The sequence below is a fragment of the Bos mutus genome, chromosome 24, assembly GCF_027580195.1.
Source record: "Bos mutus isolate GX-2022 chromosome 24, NWIPB_WYAK_1.1, whole genome shotgun sequence".
Lineage (NCBI taxonomy): Eukaryota > Metazoa > Chordata > Mammalia > Artiodactyla > Bovidae > Bos > Bos mutus.
In genome coordinates this window covers 4667777-4684287 of record NC_091640.1, presented here as the reverse complement: position 1 = coordinate 4684287, position 16511 = coordinate 4667777, and positions in this window count along the sequence as shown.

Genomic DNA, 16511 nt, shown 5'->3' with positions numbered 1-16511 from the left:
GAAGCTCTTGTCATGTTAAATAAGAGATATCTTCAAGTAAAAAAAAAAAAAGCAGAGAAAAATAAAGATGGAATAATTTTGGAATCAAGCTTATCTTCACATCTTAAATAAGCTTTTAAACTCACTGGCACACCACAGTTTACACCCACTGACATGTCACTGCCCACATTTCTCTGCATTTTTTATTTTTAAGAGCAGATTTAAGAAGCCACAACTTACGAAAGTAGCAACTAAAAAGTTTATTATATTTTTATTTCTGTGTCAGTGATGATGTTTTATTTTTAAGACCAATAGATCATTTAAAATAAAGTATTGTAAAAATAGAAACTTAGAATTAACCTGTACAGGTATGGAATAGTTTGAGCATGGTTTTGCCTAAGTTTTTCTGTATGTCTGTGTGCATGAAAAAGAAATAGAGACAGAGACTGAGATTAGATGAACTTACACTTTTAGTCACTCAGTCATGCATGTCTGGCTCTTTGCAACTCCATGGACTGCAGCACGCCAAGGTTCCCTGTCCTTCATTGTCTCCCAGAGTTTGCTCAAACTCATGTCCATTGAGTTGGTGATGCCATCCACCCATCTCATCCTCTGTTGCCCGCTTTTCCTCCTGCCCTCATTCTTTCTCAGCATCAGGGTCTTTTCCAATGAGTTGGCTCTTCGTATTACATGACCAAAGTATTGGAGCTTCAGATTCAGCATCAGTCCTTTAAATGAATACTCAGGGTTGATTTCCTTTAGAATTGACTGGTTTGATCTTGCCGTCCAAGGGGCTCTCAAGATTGATGCCAAAACTATGCTCAGAGGTCTTGAATATGTAGCACTGGCACAGAATAAGATTTCACAGAATATTAATTTTTTATTTTAAAAATTTTATTTGGCATTACTAAAAATAATTATTCTTTAGTAATCCAGAAAAACTACTTTTCTCCTTAAAGTGTTTTTCTTTGCTACTTTAATTATGTAGTCTAATAGTCAGTCTGAAGAAGGCAATGGCACCCCACTCCAATACTCCTGCCTAGAAAATCCCATGGACGGAGGAGCCTGGTCGGCTGCAGTCCATGGGGTCGCTGAGGGTCAGACACCACTGAGCGACTTTATTTTCACTTTCCACTTTCCACTTTCATGCATTGGAGAAGGAAATAGCAACCCACTCCAGTGTTCTTGCCTGGAGAATCCCAGGGACGGGGGATTCTGGTGGGCTGCCAGCTATAGGGTCGCACAGAGTCGGACACGACTGAAGTGACTTAGCAGCAATAGTCAGTCTAATATCTGGGTTCTTACCATGTTAACAGACACTGTGCTTAACTGTGGGGATAAAAAGAGGAACAAGCAGCTCTGATCCCTCGGTGCCAACTGGGTGACAGGGAAGCGGGTTTCAGTGAGGACAATGGGGGGGTGGTAAAGGCACTCCTGTGACATCCAGTGGGCTGAAGAAGGATCATGGAAAAAGAACCTTGAGTTGGACTTGAAAAGTGGATAGGCGCTTTCCAGGGAGGCAGGAAGAGGAGTGTGTTCCATTCAGAAGACCCAACTTGTGGAAAAATCCCAAGTGGAGAAAAGTGTGGTGCTCACAGAGAATCAGGCTTCAAGCTCAAGAAGCACTGGGGAAAATTGCAGACAAAGAGCTAAAGGATGTTTATCCTGTGCTAAAGTGTCTTGTGCCCCTGGTGGCTCATGGTAAAGAATCTGCCTGCCAATGTAGGAGACAGGACACGTGGGTTTGATCCCTGGGTCAGGAAGATCCCCTGAAGGAGGAAATGTCAACCCAGTCCAGTATTCCTGCTGGGACCATCCCAAGGACAGAGGAGCCTAGTGGGTTACAGTTCATAGGGTCGCAAAGAGTTGGACACGACTGAGCAAGCAGTACTGAAACAGTCCGGCGAGAATGGGGATGGCTTGATCCAGTTCCTTATCAAGAAATGAGCGATTAGAAATGAAACTGCAGTGGGAAAAAGATTGAAAACAAGAAATTAGAGAAAGACACGGACTTCTGATTCAAAATGGAATTACTCCATTCTCCTCAATGCTGACAAAGTGGCAAAAAGATAAAAACTTACATAAATATACAGTAGCACTGGTAATCTTGCAGTGATTCTAGTCAGAATATCAGTATAGGTTTTAATTTCTGGATCTTTGAAGTGTGACATATATGGTTAAATACCTGCCTAAGATTCACCTGGGCCTCCCCAGGTGGCTCAGTGATAAAGAATTCACCTGCAACGCAGGAGACACAGGTTCAATCTCTGCGTCAGGGAGATCCCCTGGAAGAGGAAATGGCAACACTCCAGTATTCTTGAATAGAGGGCCCTGGGGCCTATAGACCATGGTGTCGCAAAAGAATCAGACTCAACTTAGCAACTAAACAACAAAATCAGTCTAAGCGGGGAAATGGGACTGGTTTTTTTTTTTTTTTTTTTTATGTTTCAACAAAGAGAGTTTAATAGAAAAAAGGGAATTAGACACACACAGATGATGCGGCCATGGAGAGAGGAATTTGATAGCACCCTGCAGTGAGAGCCAGCTGCTGCTGGGCACGTGGGCAGAAGTGAGAACCCAAACGTGCCTCCGCAGGGGAGCTGGAGATACAGGACACGGAACCAGGTGGAATTTACACAAGAGGTTAAGATGGGGGGTTGTTCTCTCACATTGCCCACCTCCAGCACCTTAGAAAGGATTTGGGCTTCTCACTATGTCCTCCTGTGACTTTTCCTCAGTGCCTGGGCACAGGGGTTGGGTAGACGGGACGTGGAAATAGAGAGATGCAAACTCTCTGGGGTCTCTTCTTATCAGATCAGATCAGATCAATCGCTTAGTTGTGTCCGACTCTTTGCGACCCCATGAATCACAGCACGCCAGGCCTCCCTGTCCATCACCAACTCCCGGAGTTCACTCAGACTCACGTCCATTGAGTCAGTGATGCCATCCAGCCATCTCATCCTCTGTCATCCCCTTCTCCTCCTGCCCCCAATCCCTCCCAGCATCAGAGTCTTTTCCAATGAGTCAACCAGGCATCATCCTTTTGACCTCCTTTAAAGTCACAGACTTCCTCAGGGGCCCTTCTCCAAATACAGCCACAATGAGTATTAATACCGTATGTATTTTGGGGAGACACAAACATTCAATACATAACACAGTTAAAGGAAAAGCAGTGTTCCCCAACCAATTCAGAAGGTATCTAACTTAGAAAGTCAGATGCCAAAAGTAATTTCGGTTTTGCCTTGTTGAACTTTACCATTTGATATTGGAACACATTCTTAAATAAATGTGGTTATGATATTAAAAAGAAAAGAAATTCAGATACCCAAACCATCCAATTAATTAGAGCGTAGTAACTCCAGGATTACAATAAAAGATTACTGCAGGAAAGTTTATCTCAGCATTGTTCAGCATTAGGAACTTTACAACTCTAAGCTGTGATAAAATCATGCTTGTGTTTCCTCAAATAGAAATGTTCTTAGTCTTTAGACAATGACAGAGATTCAGATTTGCAGATAAACAAGGGAAGTAAGGTTTCTCGGCGCCTTGGTGACTGCACTGCATTTGCCTTGGAGTTGCCAAGTTGTTTAAGGTGAGTGTCCTAGGTAATCGGTGCTTCACTGAAGGCATTTGTCCCCTCAGTCAAGACACTTCATTTCTGCTGACGTTACTCACGGGTAAATGCTTTAATCTGTTATCAGCTCTTGGCGAATATTGTTCCACTTAAATTGCACTTATTCGTATAAGTAATGGATTTGGTGGCTTGGCATATTAGCTATTAAGCAAGAATCTGCAATTTCTAATAAAAGAAGGTAAAGGGCAGTTAATTACAGATTAAATAATCTAGCAGCAAATCACTTTACGTGGAATTTGGGATTTCTGTGTTAAAAATGGAACTTAGTGTTATACAGAAAGAGTCATTCTCAAGGTGATTGGGTTTTTTTTAATATACAATTTTTTTCCTCTCAAAGGTCACAGATCTTCATTTATTCTTTCTTTATCCCTGCAGGCAAATCCCTGATCCAGGCTTTAGTCATCTCTATCCTAGATTACTTTAGAACCTTCTGTACTACAAAACTAGCACTGGCTCTCAGGATTTTTTTTTTTTTAATCATTTTTAAATGCTGCCTGTTTATTTTCTTTTTTCCATTAAATGCATTATTCAACTTTAAAACCCATGTCCCTTTTCCATGACAAATGCTACTTAAATCTGCTTGTTCACACTAATGTTATTTTTCTAAAAAGTGAACAAGAATTTTAATCTACCCATAAAATGTTCAATTTTTTTTTTCCTATACCATCTTTTCACCCAAAATAAAATAGCATTTGGAAAACTGGAGAACACATAGATTCACTCATCTGTCTGTTAATTTATCCACTCAATACATCTTTATTAAGTGGTCACTAAGCTTCTGCACAGTGTTACAGGAAGGAAAAGTAGAATGCTGAACAAGACAGACATGAATCCTGTTCTCAGGGAAAGTACCATTTCCTCAGGAAGAACAGCTTCACAAATCACTGCAAGTGTGTTGAGTGTGTAATAGAAAGTGTTATGGGTGTTTTGGGAGGATATCACAGAGAAACCTAACCTTCTTTAAGGTCTCTGCCTTGTCATCTAATGTGCATGAGTCAGGATGAATTATTTACACTTTCTAATGTTTAATTTTCTAATCCATAAATGAGATTAATGTTTTACAGTGTCCTAATGAGAAGTAAGTCATATATCCTGTGAAATCACCCATCTATGACTTGATAGATGGTAATAAAAATAACTAACATTGATTAAGTGAGCACTATATATCTGGCATAGTTTTATATGTATTGAGTCATTTAATCCACAAAACAACCCTCTGAGTTTGGGTTACATACTGTCCTTTTCCCCTTCTATAAATCTACAAATTTACAGATGAGCGAACTTGGACACAGAGAGTTAAGGTGTTTATCTGAGTCCTCAGATAGAGGCAAGTGGCGGACGTGGGAATCATCAGTAGGCAGCCCGACTCCCACCCATGCTGACAATCCCGCTGTCTGTCACCAGCTGCACTTGAATTCTCAGGGAGGCCGATTGCCGCCCCCAGGGCAGCTCTACTCAAGAAGCTGGACAGACTCAGTGATGATCAAGGTCAATGTGGGTCCTCAAGGGGTCCACAACTATTCAGGAGCAAGCAGTGTGATGGCTTAGTTGCCTGTCTTTAAAAGATACTCAGTGAAGTTTAGGTTTTGGTCCCTTAAAAACTGACAGTAAGTTTATTCCTTTCTCTAGTGGGTTTCTTTGTCTGTTGTTCTGGTGGCTCTCACTGTGGAAATGAGAATCTGTTTATGCTGTAGATATCTTTTCATTCTGGGAGTGACATTCAAGATGAGGCTGAAATAGTACAAAAGCAGACATTTCAGCCTGAGGTGTTGTTTGGACAAAGAAGAGCTGTCACTGACCATCTTTGATTGGCGAGTAAGGGCAGGAAGCCGGGCTGCTTCCATGCTTAAGAACATTTTGGGCTGAAACCTTCATGGGACAGGTAAGAGCATGTGTATGGGCATCCTCTTAAGGCAGAATCACTGGCCCCGTGGGGTGCAGACTGCTTTGTAGGCACTGTCTGTGGGCAGGAGCCCTGCCGAGTGGACTTGCTCCGGGATGGGAACGCTCTCCATCTGCGCTGTGTAACCGCTTGTCAGATGTGGCCATTGAGCAGCTGAAACATGGCCAGTGGGATCAAAGAACTGATGACTTAAGCTGTATGTGTTTATTAATTTAAATAGATACATGTAGTAAATGGCTTCTGAACCACACAACGCAGTTCTAGACCAGAGGTTCCCAAGTTTCAAACTTTTCTGTGCTGGGAGACAGATGAAGAGAAGGGGATTGAGGAAGAACACCCTGGCCCCAGGAGCTGGAACCCAGCATCTGAAGGTGAAATAATATCAAGGCCAGCCTTCTCAAGCTTGCTCAGCTACAGTGTCCTTGGCATCTTGGTTTTTGTTTTTTCTTTTTTCTTTTCACTGCAGCCTTAAGCCAAGAGAAGTCCTAACCATCTCACAGGTCCCATAGTCAGGTCCAAACAGTGCAGTTATGTTCACAGGACACTCAACAAATGTTCCTGTGCTTCCTTCAAATATGTATACTCTGCCAAGTTGCCCTGGAGAGTGGGCTGTAATGCCTGGAGAGAACTGTAAAGCTTTGCCAGGAGATCCCCGAGCACATGTTAACAGTTTCACAGAATATGAACATCGGATGCGTTCACTGCAGGACCGTGTTGGGACAAAACTAAAACCAGGACACCCTGCTCCCATTTAAGTGAACAAGCATCTCTCCGTCATGACTGTACAAGTGTTATTACCTTGACACTGCCACTTCATTGCCCTTTTGTGCATGCTCAGTCAGTCACTTCAGTTGTGTCTGACTCTTTGCGACCCTGTGGACTGTAGCCCACCAGGCTCCTCTGGCCATAGGGACTCTCCCGGCAAGAATACTGAAGTGGGTTGCCATGCCTCACCACAGGGAATCTTCCCAACCCAGGGCTCGAATCTGTGTCTCCTGCATCTCCAGAATTAGCAGGTGGGTATTTTACCCTTACTGCCTCTTCTTCCTACATAAAAACTGTTAAGATGCTCAACCATTAGATCACCCCTGCTTTCTAGCAGCATCCAGTCCAAAATTAAATTAATTGCCTGACATTCTCCCCCAAAATCAAAACTTCAAACCAAATGACAAACCACCCCCACATGCTTCTTGAGCCACCCAGTGGTTGCTCATGGTGTGGGGGCAAGTTAACAGACCTAACTTTGGCTGCAAGTGGTTATCTCTGGACATGGATATATCAGGTTATATCCATCAGGTTATATATCAGGGTATATACCTGGTTATCTCTGGACATGGATATATCAGGATGGATTCTAAAATTTCATGTAACACGACAGTGTGGCCCACCTTGCCATGCAATGCAGTGGTATCCTGCAGCCTATAAGGGTAAGTAGGAAGCCCTAGACATCATTCAAGGCATTAACCATTCACTATACCCCCATGTGATCCTGATTGATTCTCCAAGGAGACAGGATGGAGCAAATGCAACAAGGAATTAATCTAAGGGTGATTTAACTCAGGAAATTATGGAGAATACAACAGGATTTGATGCTATAGAATGAGACTCTTTTCAGTTTGTAAAATTGCAACCTTGTGAAGTGGATTATCATTTCACTTTATGGTTTCAATTAAATAAAGGAAGTTTTCCTCTTTTGGATTCTGCTGGTCCCCAGTGATGTGTGCCATTCTTATCTACACGTGCTGGGTGAGTTTCAGAACCTTGGCACTAACGGGATTCTAGATTCCAGTTTTAAAAGAGATTGAACCATAAACAGGGTGTCAAATCTTATGCTTTTGATCTTATTTTGGATAGAATAACTTCCGTTTCCTCCCTTTCCTCCCCTTTGGGAAGATTCTCTTTGCAATGCCCCATTTTTATATACATTAAGGGAGAGGGTTTGGGGGGAGAATGGATACATGTATATGTATGGCTGAGTCCCTTTACTGGTTACCTAAAAGTACCGTAGCATTGTTAGTTGGCTATATCCCAATACAAAATAAAAAGTTTAAAGTTTGAAATTTTTTTTTAAAAAAAGATTATTCTGAGTCTTCTTTCTAGAAGGCCAGAACTTTTTCACAAATAGAGTTAGGGTGAAACTTGTCTGAAGGAAGCAAATGGAACAGTAAACAGGTTCATTAATAATAAATGCTGGAGAGGGTGTGGAGAAAAGGGAACCCTCTTACACTGTTGGTGGGAATGCAAACTAGTACAGCCACTATGGAGAACAGTGTGGAGATTCCTTAAAAAACTGGAAATAGAACTGCCTTATGATCCAGCAACCCCACTGCTGGGCATACACACTGAGGAAACCAGAAGGGAAAGAGACACGTGTACCCCAATGTTCATCACAGCACTGTTTATAATAGCCAGGACATGGAAGCAACCTAGATGTCCATCAGCAGATGAATGGATAAGAAAGCAGTGGTACATATACACAATGGAGTATTACTCAGCCATTAAAAAGAATACATTTGAATCAGTTCTAATGAGGTGGATGAAACTGGAGCCTATTATACAGAGTGAAGTAAGCCAGAAAGAAAAACACCAATACAGTATACTAACGCATATATATGGAATTTAGAAAGATGGTAACAATAACTCAGTGTACGAGACAGCAAAAGAGACACTGATGTATAGAACAGTCTTATGGACTCTGTGGGAGAGGGAGAGGGTGGAAAGATTTGGGAGAATGGCATCGAAACATGTAAAATATCATGTAAGAAACGAGTTGCCAATCCAGGTTTGATGCACGATACTGGATGCTTGGGGCTGGTGCACTGGGATGACCCAGGGGGATGGTATGGGGAGGGAGGAGGGAGGAGGGTTCAGGATGGGGAACACATGTATACCTGTGGTGGATTCATTTTGATATTTGGCAAAACTAATACAATTATGTAAAGTTTAAAAATAAAATAAAATTTAAAAATAAATAAATAATAGGATCTTTATATAAAATGTGAAAAATTCCATCTAAATGGACAACAGGAAAGAAATACAGACCATGTGAACAGATAAGCCACAACTATAAAGAGAGTAAGTGATGTTTTGCCTGCTGTGGTGCACTGCAAATTCAAATTGATTAGCCATATCCTGTCAAGAAAATGGATGGAACAGATCAATAAACTTTATGCATAGAATTGACTCAACTGGCATCATGGTGAAGGCACAGTTTGTTACAGAAACTTGCAAATGCCTGGGCCTCACAACAGAGCAATCAGTGAGACCCTAGATCATGTGTTAGTTGCTCAGCCATGTCCGACTCTTTGCGACCCCATGGATGCAGCCCACCAGGCTCCTCTGTCCATGGGATTCTCCAGGCAAGAATACTGGAGTGGACTGCCTTTCCCTTCTCCAGGGGATCTTCCCAACCCAGGGTCTGAACCCAGGTCTCCCACATTGCAGGCAGATTCTTTACCAGCTGAGCCACCAGGGAAGCCTACATCCACTTATAATTCTCTCTGGTCACAGGGATCTTTTGCTAAAACTGTATCAAAAAGGTAGATAATTCACTTCAGGCTAATGAGAAGTTAACTGTCATTCCATTAAGACATACCCAAATTAATTAGCAAAAAAAAAAAAAAATCACTTTCAACATTATAGTCATTTAAACCATCAAAACAAAAGGAACTATATGCTTAAACAAAGTCATTCCTGACTGAATTCTCCAGAGTTTCTGACCATTTGTTCCACTGCCCCTGAGTCACAGAGATCATGTGGAGATCTCTCATCTAGCTAAAGATGCTGAAAAGCTCAAATAACACTTTGAGACCCAGGTGGACACATTTCTAAAGGGATTTAGAAGAAGGTAAGTTTTACTAGTTAAGGTCCATAGGAATTCACGCTCAGCTAGAGAACTGAGTCTACAGAGTTTCATGCCTTTGGGCAAAGAAAAAACTTGATTTGAGGAAGAAACACGAGTTAGTTTCCTCCAGGACGCACCATTGACTGGTTTTCCTTGGACTCAGTGCTGCCTCTGATGGAGCCATGGTGAAGAACAAGCAACACTTCATTCAAAGTTATCTCTGCATCAGTGCTCAGCATTTTTTAATGCATGCACTACTAAAGGCCTGGTGTGCTGCAGTCCATGGGGTGGCAAAGAGTTGGACATGACTGAGCGACTGAACTGAACTGAATAAGTGATGGGCCTCCCTGGTGGTAAAGATTCTGCCTGGCAATGCAAGAGACATGGGTTCAATCCCTGGGTGGGGAAGATCCCCTGGAGAAGGAAAAGGCAACCCACTCCAGTATTCTTGCCTGGAGAATCCCATGGAAGGAGAAACCTGGTGGGCTACAGTCCACCGGGTCGCAAAGAGTTGGACACGACTGAGCGACTTCATTTTCACTTTACACAAATAGAAGCTTCCTAATTTAAAAAATTTAACTCATTTAAATGTTTTGGAAAGTGCTAAGAAAAATTGTATGGCCGTCACTGGAAATTAATGCAAAGAAAATAATTAATAATCAGAAATGTCTTTCTCTCAACATTCCAGAAATGCCCCACAGATCCAAGGAGGACAGCAGTCTGTCCCATCTCAGGAGTAAAGATGGGTCAAAATGAATGTTACTTGTACTTAAGTTGTTTATTTGGGAGGCAGGACCTAGATGAAGCATAAACAAAGTAAACTATTTGAAGAGACTCTTTAAACAATGTTACGAAGACAGGCTGGTTAAAGAAAAATCTCACATACTGCCCAAAATAAGCCAAAAAATGATTCAGCAAGTTTGATGCCAAGACTGTAAGTGACTTTATATAATTTGATGAAATTTAAATACAGTGGAAGGGTAAAGCTTTGTTACTCAACTGCCTATTTCAACATTTTAAAGTATTGAGTGAGAAAAAAAATGTCCACAATGACCTTGCTTAGGCGTTAATCTTGAGTGTCCTATTAAATTAATGGATGACTATTATTTATTTGCATTTGTAAAACAAATCCAACTCTGGAAAGGATTTGGCATCTTCATACCTTCCTCAGTGAAAATGAAGAAAAAGTATATACGTTAATCAAATGGCTGATTCTCACCAATCTGAATATTGTAGTCTATTCTCTTCTCTCCTTTCTCCTTCTCAAAGTCTGCCTACGTGAAGAAAGTGAGGGAACCAATGAACTGTATTCTTTTAAAATAATAATGGTGCTTCCCAGATGGCACAGTGGTAAAGAATTTTCTCACCAAGCAGGAGACTTGGGTTCGATCTCTGGGTAGAGAAGATCCCCTGGAGAAGGAAATGGCAACCCACTTCAGTATTCTTGCTGGAGAATCCCATGAACAGAGGAGTCCAGCAGGCTACAGTCCATGGGGTCAAAAAGAGTTGGACACAATCTAGCTACTGAGTACCAGCACATTTTTAAAAAATAATAATAGTAGGGACTTCCCTAATGGTCCAGTGGCTAAGACTGCCTGGTGCCCATACAGGAGTTCGATCCCTGGTTGGGGAACTGATGCTGCATGCCACAACTAAGGCCTGGGGTAGCCAAATAAATAATAGCAACAGACAGACCACACTGGCAAGAATGTCCTTCCCCAAGCACCTTGGCTGGTAGGCTGTCCTTGGAGGGAACTGGGGAGAGGAAAGAGACATCATATAAAGAGGTTATTTTAAAACATTTATTCAACTAATATCTTAGTTTTTACCAAGTCATGTGTTTATTGTTTAAAAAATAAAATTTAGATAGACAAAGAGAATAAGAGCAGGAAAGAAAGAGGAAGACACTCAGCAGCCATCCACCCAGAGAAAATCACTTCCATATGTGAAGATTTTTAAACACTGCCCATACTTTTTAATGACTTATATTTCTATTTAACAGTATGTTGTGACTACCCTGGGCTTCCCAGGTGACATCAGTGGTAAAGAACATGCCTGCCAATGCAGGAGATGTAAGGCACACAGGTTTGATCTCTGGATGGGGAAGATCTCCTGGAGGAGGGCATGACAACCGACTCCAGGATTCTTGCCTGGAGAATCCCATGGACCGAGGAGCCTGGAAGGCTATAGTCCATGGGGTCACAGAGTCGGACACAACGGAAGCAACTTAGCAAGCATGCATGTGAGTATATTGCCAAGTCAGAAAATTTATTTCTATCCTTGCATGTTAATGAACACACTGTACAACTAGGCCATGATTTCTTCAACTCTCCATCTACTGTTAAACCCTTAGATTATTCCCATTTGGGGCTGTTGCAAAAAGACTGCATTGCTTGCTCTGTAGCTGCTTTATTATATGAACATTCTCAATTATTTCCTTGGGAGAGCTTCCTAAAAGTAAAGTTTCTAAGTCGAGGGGTAGAGTGTTTTGATGAATATTGACAAACAACTTTCAGAAATTTTATGCAAATTTATATACCTACCAGGAGCATAGAGGTTTCCTCTATCTCCATAGACTGGTTGACATGTTTAGTATTCTTATTAATCTTCCCCATTTTGTAGGTAAAATTCATCTCCTACATTTCATTTGCATTTCTTAAAGGTCAGTCGGAACAATTGCATGTATTTATTAGCCACTGAGTTTAAAAGAATCCTACACCAAATATCTGACAACTGCCCTCTAATTGCAGGTAAACACACTAGCTCAGTTGGTAAAGAATCTGCTGCAATGCAGAAGACTCAAGTTCAATTCCTGGGTCCAGAAGATCCTCTGGAGAAGGAAATGGCAACCCACTCCAATAATCTCGCCTGGAGAATCCCATGAGCAGAGGAGCCTGGCGGGCTACAGTCCACGTGATCGCAGGAGTCGGACATGACTTAGCTACTAAACCTCCACCACCACCTCCACACTGAGGGTAATCTATTTCCCACCAAAGAATGAGAGAATAAAGAGTCTACCAATTTATTTGGCTTTCCTGTTGCTCAGATGATAAAGAGTTTGCCCACAGTGCGGGAGACATGGGTTGGGAAGAACCCCTGGAGAAGGGAATATCTACCCATTCCAGTATTCTTGTCTGGAGAATCCCATGGACAGAGGAACCTGGCAGGCTACACCCCACGGTATTACAGAGTTGGACATGACTGAGTGACTAACACCATTTTATTAGGTGATGAAATGATATTTCATTTTGGCAACAGAAACATAGAACCCTGCACAAATGTTTAGCAGTTTAAAGGGTATATGAACAGATGAGGAAAATACAATTATTCCCTTATATACATGTACCACATCTTCTATATATGTTGGTGGACATTTAGGTTGCTTCCACGTGTTGGCTATTGCAAACTGTGCTTCAGTGAACACTGGAGTGCCTTTATCTTTTGGAATTATGGTTTGTAGGGCATATGCCCAGGAGTGGTACTGCTGCATCGTGTGGTAGTTCTGATGCTGAAGCGCCAGTCCTTTGGCCACATGAGGGGAAGAGGCCACACTGGAAAAGACTGAAGGCAAAGTGAGAAGGGAGGCAGAGGATGAAATGTTTGGCTGGTCACCAACTCAATGGACATGAATTTCAGCAAACTCCGGAAGATAGAAGAGGTCAGAGCAGCCTGGCATGTTGCTGTCCATGGGGTCACAAAGAGGCAGACGCAACTTAGCGACTGAACAACCACCAGGGTATGTCTGTTTAGTTTTTAAGGAATCACCATACTGTTCTCCATAGAGGCTGTTTCGATGTGCACAGCAGAAACTATCTCAACATTGTAAAGCAACTATACTCCACCCAAATTTTTTTAAAAAATACAATCATTCTCCCTATTAAATGGGCTTACAAATTGAAAGTCGGTGAAATGCTGATCCAGCCAGGAGAGCAGCCGACAGACTGGGTCTTTCCAGCCTAGTGATACTCCAGGTGCACCTGCTGGATATCTGGAGAAGCTGAATTATTCTCTCGGGCTTCCCCCATGGCTCAGCGGGAACTGGCACCTCCTTGTAGGATTCTTAACCACTTCTTAACCAAGCAAGGAAGAGTGGCAGATCAAGAGCAAAATAGCATATCCTCTGTGCTACGGAGACTGGAATGTGGGTGCCGCTTGCAGGACCCGGTGCTTGACATGCCTGAGTCCCGAGGGAGTTAAGCAGAAAGCAAAGGCCCGGCTGGGGGAGGCTCACCCCAGCAGGTCCTGCATAAAGAGCTTTAAGGCCACCCCAGTCCCTGGAGGTGCAGGACCGGCAGGGGCAGCCCAGCTGAAATGAAATCAGATGACTAGAAAAAAATAAAACAGACCAAATAAATTGTCCCCCAAATAAAAAGGGGGCTAAAGTCAAAATTATTCCTTTACAGTTTGTTTAATTAGTAACGGGTTAGACCTATAGAATTTTTATACATCTAGAAATTATTCAACTGGGCGAAAATAAACACATTCTTTCTTAAGCATCTCCTAGCGGGTCTTTGGGCTTTCCAGGTGGTGCTAGAGGTAAAGAACCCACCCGCCAATGCAAGAGAGATAAGAGACACAGGTTCGATCCCTGGGTCGGGAAGATTCCCCAGGAGGAGGGCATGGCAATCCACTTCAGTAATCTTTCCTAGAGGATCCCAAGGACAGAGGAGCCTGGTGGGCTACAGTTCGTGGGGTCACAAAGAGTTGGACGCAACCGAAGTGACTTAGTATTCACACACACAGCAGATGTTTGTCATCCTTGTATTCAGTGAAATTATAATAATCAGGAAGAGAAAGATGATACATGAAAATGAACCTGTGCCCTGGCCTGAACTTTGGATGCACAGTCCCACAGGATGATCACAAAAGGGCCAGGTTGCCACTGTGGGTCTGCTTGCCTTTGTAGACATTGTCAGCAGTGTGAGTATCCAGGAGATCCTTTTGATCATTCTCTGGGTTCCCCCAGGATACAAAGATGGAAGGTTTCCCATATCAAGAAGCTTTAAAAATGTTGAGCTTGAGTGGAGCTAAATCTGATTCTCTGATAGCTTGGAAATCTATAAATTTTTGAAAAGTATGGTAGCTTACACTTTCATAACACTGTAATGATACAAATACTTTCACATGCATGAATTGCTGAAAGTACTGGGCTTTTTGAGTTGGAGAAATGTTGAGTCGTGTTGTTGCTACATGATTCAGCAAAGCCAAGGATTTATGGAAGAGTTAGGACTCAAACTCACACATTTTGATTCCTTCAGTCTGATTTTATTTTCTTTACATATTAGCCAGTTCACACTCAAGTTGAAATGCGTTGTGTGATAGCTTTCAGTGTTTTCCCTTACCCTCTCCTTCTACCCTCAACCATTTTAAAAACCTATCACGGTGTTTGTTGAACACCCTAATTTTCTGACTGCTTAAAAGGCAACAATTTGCTTTTATCTAACCCCATTATTTGGAGGCAAAGAAATAAAACTTGACCTTCAGGAATTTTCTAAGATGACAAGTATAAAAGCTCCAAACTGCTACCTTTTTTTTTGCCTTTGCTTTTTTTTTTTTGGCATCCTTCTCAGAGGTAGACGAGTAGAGGCAAAATTACCGTGACTGTTGGCTATATCAGGTGGCTAATGGGAGGAATCAATTTCCAGGTAAGATTTACCTTATTGATGAATCCCAAAGATAAGAACGTAGTCTTTATGATTAATATTTGCTGGGCACAATGTGTCATTTTTTTAATAACATACATTGCATTTGATTGGACTGAAATGAAATCCCTATCATTTAGCATCTCAGTAAAACATAAGGGCAGCCAGATTTGGAGAAGGAGAGATTTTATTCCTGTTTTAATAGAAATAGAATTCAATTTCTACTTTATAGACATCTCCTGGGACTTCATAAGAATGTAACAGTTACTATGAATCAATCTAAGGCAAACTTTTTAACTAAGACAATTTGATGGATGATGAATAAGGGAACAATTTTGGAGGGTCTTTTTGGACTTGGTGATGGACAGGGAAGCCTGGTGTGCTGCAGTCCGTGGGGTCACAAAGAGTTGGACACGACTGAGTGAATGAACTGAACTGAAGTGTATTGGTAATATTATGAGGTCAGTTTTAGGATGGGGATGATTCTAGAACATTCATAGCGAATTCTACATAGGTATTGAAAATACTGATCCAGCATTCAAAATAAAGATTTCAGAACTTCTCTGGCAGTCCAATGGTTAAGACTTCAGGCTTCCAATGCAGGGGGCATGGTTTTGAACCCTGGTCTGGGAACTAAGATCCCACATAAGCATATTGTGGCAAAAAAATAAAAGAAGAAAGAAATCTCAAGAGGAGAATAAAGTAGAATATATTCTGTATTTCTGTCACTGAGGTGATAGATGTATGTGAGATTTCCTAAGAATAGGGTAAAATAAAAAAAGGTAGCAGAGAAATGAATCTGGAAAAACATCAATGCTTAGAGACTGGAGGGAGACACAGCAACTGGTAATCGGGGAGAGGGAGGGAGAACGCAGTGGAACAGTCACAGAAGCCGAGGGAGAAGGAAGTGCGCCCGGGTGTTGAAGACGATGGAAAAGCTGAGGCCACAGTGAGTGAGCCTCGCCCACCGGCTTGGTGGAAGTCAGTATTACTGGGTCCCCGAGAAATGTCAGGATCTGCTGAGCAGTGGGACAGAGCCAGACAGCTGACATTGAAGAGTGAGTGGGAAGCAAAGAAAATTAGCTGCTGTAGAAAGCTGCTTCTTTCCAAAAGTTTAGCTATGATTAGATAGAGATGAGGTGATCGTATGACATTCAGGAAGAGTTATTTCTGTTTCATTTTGCTTTTAAAATAGAGCCTAAGCCATACTTCAATACTGATTGGAGGATCAAGAAGAGAGAGGGGAAAAGCTGAAAATAGGGAGGAAAGATAATCAACAAGGTGAGTTTATCTAAAAAGCATGAAGGGAGTCATTCCTAGAGCAAGGATTGGCCTCTACCATCTACCATGGAAGAGAGACAGATGAATGCTGGGACTTCCCTGGTGGTCTAGTGGTTAAGACCGCACTTCCAATGTAGGGGGTGCAGGTTCGATCCCTGGTCAGGGAACTTAGATCCCACATGCTGCGTGACATGACCGCAAAAAAAAAAATTATATAAAGATGAGTGC